This window comes from Mastomys coucha, unplaced genomic scaffold, assembly GCF_008632895.1.
Source record: "Mastomys coucha isolate ucsf_1 unplaced genomic scaffold, UCSF_Mcou_1 pScaffold6, whole genome shotgun sequence".
In the NCBI taxonomy this organism is placed as follows: Eukaryota; Metazoa; Chordata; class Mammalia; order Rodentia; family Muridae; genus Mastomys; species Mastomys coucha.
The window spans coordinates 70,845,642-70,851,840 of NW_022196912.1; the positions used below are offsets into that span (position 1 = coordinate 70,845,642).

General features: G+C 40.5%; 1 pseudogene; it reads left to right on the plus strand.

Moving 5' to 3' along the window:
* The first annotated feature begins 456 nt into the window (after positions 1-456).
* On the plus strand, positions 457-1,591 carry LOC116080156 (annotated as a pseudogene).
* Positions 1,592-6,199: the final 4,608 nt, after the last annotated feature.

The window sequence follows — 6,199 nt, forward strand, 5'->3', positions numbered from 1 at the left end:
TTGATTTAGACTTCCCATACCAACTCTATCTGCAAGAAAGAAGACAGATGAATTTGCTCTTAAGTTGCAGGTGAAGAATCCTGCTGAGTTTTCAAGGACACCCAGACTCACAAAATGAGTTACTTGGTGAAGCCACTAGCAGGAACCTGGTGAGACAACTTCAGACAGCCAGATAAAGGGCCATACTCTTCAAAACTGTGAGCCATCTGGACCCCTCAAGGAAGACAGACAAATTCTAGATACAATTTTTGAAAGCATGGGAAGGACATTCAGACAACTCTAAGCCTTTCCCAGAATTCTTAGGACTTCTGTGAGGTGACAAAGACGCTCTTCTAGAATTATGGGTGCTGAAATATCCCTGCATCTCATGAACCTAGAGTCAAAGACGGCCCCTTCTGTTTGGTGGTTGGACATAAATGAAGTTTTTATTTATTTATTTAACTATAGCTGGGTCATAAAAACTGTGACTTAGAGTGTTCTATGCTCATGGGAATTCCTATTTGAAACTTTCGTTTAAAAGATTTTTTAGGGTTCCTCCCTGTTACAGAGACAGCCGCATCTTCCCGTTGTTCAGTGCCAGCCTCGTCCCATAGACAGGATGGTGAATGTGGAAGTGAATGGATTTGGTGGTATTGGGTACCTGGTTACCAGGCCTGCCTTCTCATCTGGCAAAGTTGAGATTGTTGCCATCAATTACTCCTTCATTGACCTCAACTACATGTTGTAGAATGACTCTACCCATTGCAAGTTCAATGGCAGTCAAGGATGAGAATGGGAAGCTTGTCATTAACAGGAAGCGCATCACCATCTTCCAGGAGTGAGATCCCACTAACATCAAATGGGGTGATGCTGGTGCTAAGAATGTTGTGGAGTCTACTGGCATCTTCGCCACCATAGAGAAGGCTGGGGCCCACGTGAAAGCCTTCATTTGCCTCCCACCCCTTCTGCCAATGCTCCCATGTTTGTGATGGGTGTGAACCATGAGAAATTCGACAACTCACACAAGATTGTCAGCAATGCATCTTGCACCATCAACTGCTTAGCTCCCCTGGCCAAGGTCATCCATGAAAAATTTGGCATTGTGGAAGGGCTCATGACCACTGTCCATGCCATCACTGCCACTCAGAAGACTGTGGATGGCTCCTCTGGAAAGTTGTGGCATGATGGCCACGAGGCTGCCCAGATCATCATCCCTGCATCCACTGGTGCTCCCAAGGCTGTGGGCAAAGTCATCCCAGAGCCGAAAGGGAAGCTCACTGGCATGATCTTCCTTGTCCTCCCTCCCTGCCATCTCCCAAATGTATCTGTCATGGATCTGGCATCCTACCTGGAGAAACCTTCCAAGTATGATGACCTCAAGAAGGTGGTGAAGTAGGAATCTGAGGGCCCACTAAAGGGCATCCTGGGCTTCACTGAGGACCAGGTTGTCTCCTGCAACTTTAACAGTAACTCCCACTCCTCCACCTTTGATGCTGGGGCTGGCATTGCTCTCAATGACAACTTTGTAAAGCTCATTTCCTGGTATGACAATGAATACAGCTACAGCAACAGGGTGGTGGACCTCATGGCCTACATGGTCTCCAAGGAGTAAGAAACCCTGGACACCCACCCCAGCAAGGACACTGAGAGCAAGAGAGAGGCCCTCAGTTGCTGAGGAGTCCCTACTCCAACTCTGCCCCCAACAATGAGCATCTCCCTCACAGTTTCCATCCCAGACCTCTATAAATGGGAGGGGCCTAGGAATCTCTACTCTCTCGAATACTATCAAAAACTTCACTGCATGCACAAAGAAGATTTTTTAGAGTGAATTATTTCTCTTATATTGCATCTACTGTTAATTAGCAGGGGGTGGCATAATGAATGAATGAAGAACATATAATTACATTTCTTAGGATGGTATAATAACATTTTAAAGATGTTTTTGTAGTAGCTTTTCTCTGATTCCTTCTCTGTGAGATAATTCTTAGTGTGTTAAGTTCAATTAATTTGCTAATGAAGACTAACATGTGCTTTTCAATAATAGAGGTCCTATTGTTGAACTATCCCATGAGGGTGGCTAAAAGTTATATGAAATTAGTTCTTAGGCTACCTATTCAATCAAATGCTATTGATGAATTTTACAGTTTGATCCTAAATATCAATATTAATGAAGTCATTGAAAAACAATGACATTTGCTACTGGTAAAGAAGTCCCACTGAATACAACTGATTTATTTTAAAATTAATTAATTATTAATTTGGCACTTGGATATTTTTACTGTAAAAAGGCACCACCTCAATTGCAGAATATACATAATGTAGAGTAATAGATAGTATGTTAACCAACAGTAGAGTTAACCAGGTTCTTTTTATTTAATTAGAACATCTTTTGAGAATTTCATATATGAGTAGTGTATTTACTTCATTTCTCCTCATTTCTCTCCTTCCTCCAATTCCTCCTATGTCTTACCCATTTTCTTTTCTTTGGCCAACAACTCAATTAGATGTAATCTAAATCCTGCCAGTACTGGGGAGCTTCATTTGGTGACCAGAGATGGCCAGTTGGGCCAGTGTCCCTTCCATTATTTTGGTGATCTCATTTGGATTTCTTTCATATACACACATATACTCTAGGAAGCTACTATTGTATTAGGTTTCCACAGTACCCCTCAATACCCCTCAAGTTTAGCTTTCTCTCCCCAAATTCCCTTCCCTATCATCTTCACCCTCCCCTTCTCCACTTGATCCTCCCATCCAGTCTCCTTCCACCCATTCATAACTATCAGTTTTGCTTCCCTTTCCTGGATAGATATCTTTTAGTCCCCCACTCTATACCGCACCTCCATATTCTATATATCATAGCTTTGCTATTGTCTTAACAGTTCATATCTACACATAAGTGAATACATATTGTATTTGTTTTTCTAGATCTTGGTTACCTTTCTGAGGATGAGTTTTTCTAGGTTGTTTCCAATGACTGTCTGCCTATTATGAACAGAGCAGACATGAACATGGCTCTCTGTGAACAGGTGTCTCTGTGGTAGGATGAAGTGTCCTATGGGTATATGCCCAAGAGTGCTGTAGCTGGATCTTGAGGTAGAGCAACTCCTATCATCCTGAGCAGTTGCTAATTTCCATAGTAGCTGTATGAGTTCACACTCTCACCAGCAATGGATAAGCAATTCCTTTTACGCCACACCTTCACCAACATGAGTTGGCATTTGAATGCAGGTCTTTTTTTTTTTTTTTTTAAAAAAAGCAACTGTTCAAAGAAACTAATCCTTTGAAATATACACTGGCTTCAAAATTTAGCTTCTATAATGATTTATTATTCTCAGTCTAGCATTGAACAATTTACTATTGTTGTGACCTATTTACTTACCATTAAATTAGGACTTGTTATTTACTGAACATGACTGACTTTGTCATTTTTTTCTTTAAGTGAAACTTAGGTATAACAGGAGAAAAAAAATCAACTTAGTTTCATCCTGATGCTCCAACATACATAACTCTCTCCCTTTCATCAGAAGCAGCTTCATATTATAGATCTGCCTTTTCTCCTCAGTGCTGACTCTTATTTTAAAGTTTGTGTTATTGAAAAAAATGTGTGGATCTTAATGTAAACCATTCTCAATTAGGAATATTCATTAAAATAGATAAATTTGAGTAGGTCAGTTTTCTTAAAAGATTGCCTTTTCATCCTAATGTAATACAATAATGTCTGTTTGACATTATTGTACTACAAACCTTTTTGTATGTCTTTAGTCACCTGTGAGCTCTTCATTGTTTATTATTATTGCTATTTCCAAAGTCTAAATGATTATACCAAGCTCAGAAAAAGTTTTGTATAGAATCTGATATTCCTGAGGTTACTATATTTTTTCAATCAAACCAAGTTTCAACTTCAGTAAAGAACTCAACTGAAGCTTTGGATTTCCCTTTGCAAGAAATCATTCCATCAGATTGATACTCCATATAAAAACATTTTAAGAGTTTATTCAGTCTTGTTGCTTCACATCCTGTACAGAATGATGGCCTTCCTATAGTGGAGGTCTGCTGACAAGCAGGCTGCCGTATGATTCTCCAGGCATGGTTTTCACTGGACCTCTCTCTACCAATCATGCAGTTATGCATAGGATAAGACACAGAGGGCATTGCCTATGGGACACTTTTCTGTGGAGAATCTCCACATCTCTGGCATCATATGAAACACACAGACTAACTCACCACACATCCCAGAACTGTACCCGATCTAATCTAACACCACCAGACACTGTTGCTTTGCCATTATCTCCCTCAGTAGTATTAAACAACTCATGGGTAAAGCAGCAAGATATTGTTAGCATCCCCAACAAATCTGCTCTAGCTTGAGTGTTGGAGTTCCTACAGAAGTCCCCTGCAAGGTTTAAATCTTATTCCCTGACCTTTTGTGACACGATTATGTCATGAGAATAGTGCTTTCAGAGATGCCATTATACAACTCGCCCAAGGGAACTCACTCATCTATTTCTCTGCGTGAAGGTCCAGAGAGAAGGTGCCGTTTAAGAACCAGGAGATTATGGAACCTTTGTTTTTTTTTTACTCCCTGAGCCTCTAGAATGACAAGAAACAATTTGTGTTGTTTATAAATTGCCTGGCTTGTGGGGCTTTACAATCCCATGTGGACTAAGACGACGTCTAACATTTTGGTGATTTAATTGTAGACCAAAGGAACCATTCAGGGTGCATAATCATGGGAATGTCTTTTCTCATCAGTAATACCCATTGTACAGATTTTCAGGTATCATAGAATGGCGATTAAAGATTAGGTTCTGGAAGCAGACTACATTGCTCCTTCCACTCATTTGCTTTGGTAGATGAGATACATTCATTAACCTCCTTTTGTTTTACTCTCTCTCTAAATAGTAATGGTTTCTACATTCTACAGTTGTTATAACCTTTAAATGAACTATTATGTGTAAAGTAGAGAGTATAGTGTCTGATGCATAAGAAAAACTTACCATTGCTGTTTTAAGTTCTTAACCTCTAGGATCTTGACATTCAGGTTGTTTGTGGCTAACAGATTCAGAAAACCTGAGGATTCCATTCATATCTGGCCTGAAAGCTTTGTGGGAAATTTTGAATCATAGAACGATGCTAGAGATATGACTCTAGAACGTTCTCAAGTGGAAGATGAGTACGTGTGAGAAGTGGAGTTGCATAATCAATCTAGCCCTTTGAAGGATTTTGGCTCAAGGTTTAAGTGTAAACATATTGAGTCAACAGTCTTGGCAACATTTGGAACTAACACAAACTTCTGTTACTTCTGCAGGAAATGTAGAAAATTCAGCGGAAGATCCCAAGGTTGACAAAAATCTTGAATTCAGTCACTTGTAGTTATAGTAAATTTCAGTAGTTGAAATGTGAAAAAAGTTCCTACTTTGGCTAAATCCTATGGTCCTTAACTACATGAAGGGTTCCTGTGACATTTACTGAGTTCCTAGTCATTAAAGCTGCCTCCAGTGCAGTCTGCATTTATTTGGCTTGCTCTTTTTTTTTTTTTCTTTTTGTGAAGCCAACATGGCCATCCAACTTTCCTTTGACCCACAAATGCTGTGTGATTTAGGGAGCTATCTCAAAGAAGAACCCTCAGAGTTCATCATCTCTGAAAGCTCAGATCTGGGGGAAGGCAAACATGACTCTGAGCCTATCTCTCCAGAGACTTGCAATGGTGTGCCAAAGTCAGGGATGTGAGGTGAGGAGGTCGACTTACAATACAGAGAATAAAGGAGTGTATAACCTGCAGACAATTATAAAAACCTTAAAGCCATGTACAAACAATTCTAAAGGAGGGCCAGGGAAAGAACATGAGCACTCTGACCCCATCTGATCCCAGCATTCCTATAACCTCAATGATAGGATGCCCAGCTGGCCATGTGACAAGACAGTTGTCAATCCAACCCCCAGCTACTCAACTCAGAGTAGCTTTATGAGAGAAACCATTTGGGGTGACTTTCAGAAGGGTCTTGCTACTCCTGCCTCCAGCTTTCAGCTAACAATCACAACACATAACCGTCCAGTTGAGCTTTGTCAAACAGGCCTGTCTGTGGCTGTGGAAGGAACCGTTTTAGACTAGAGTTTTAGGAATAATGTGTTAGGTGGCAATTCATAAGCACGTAAGAGAGTGTCTGAGAAAGGGAAAGCCTTGTGGATCCCTGCCTGTCCTCCTCTTTCTAAGGAT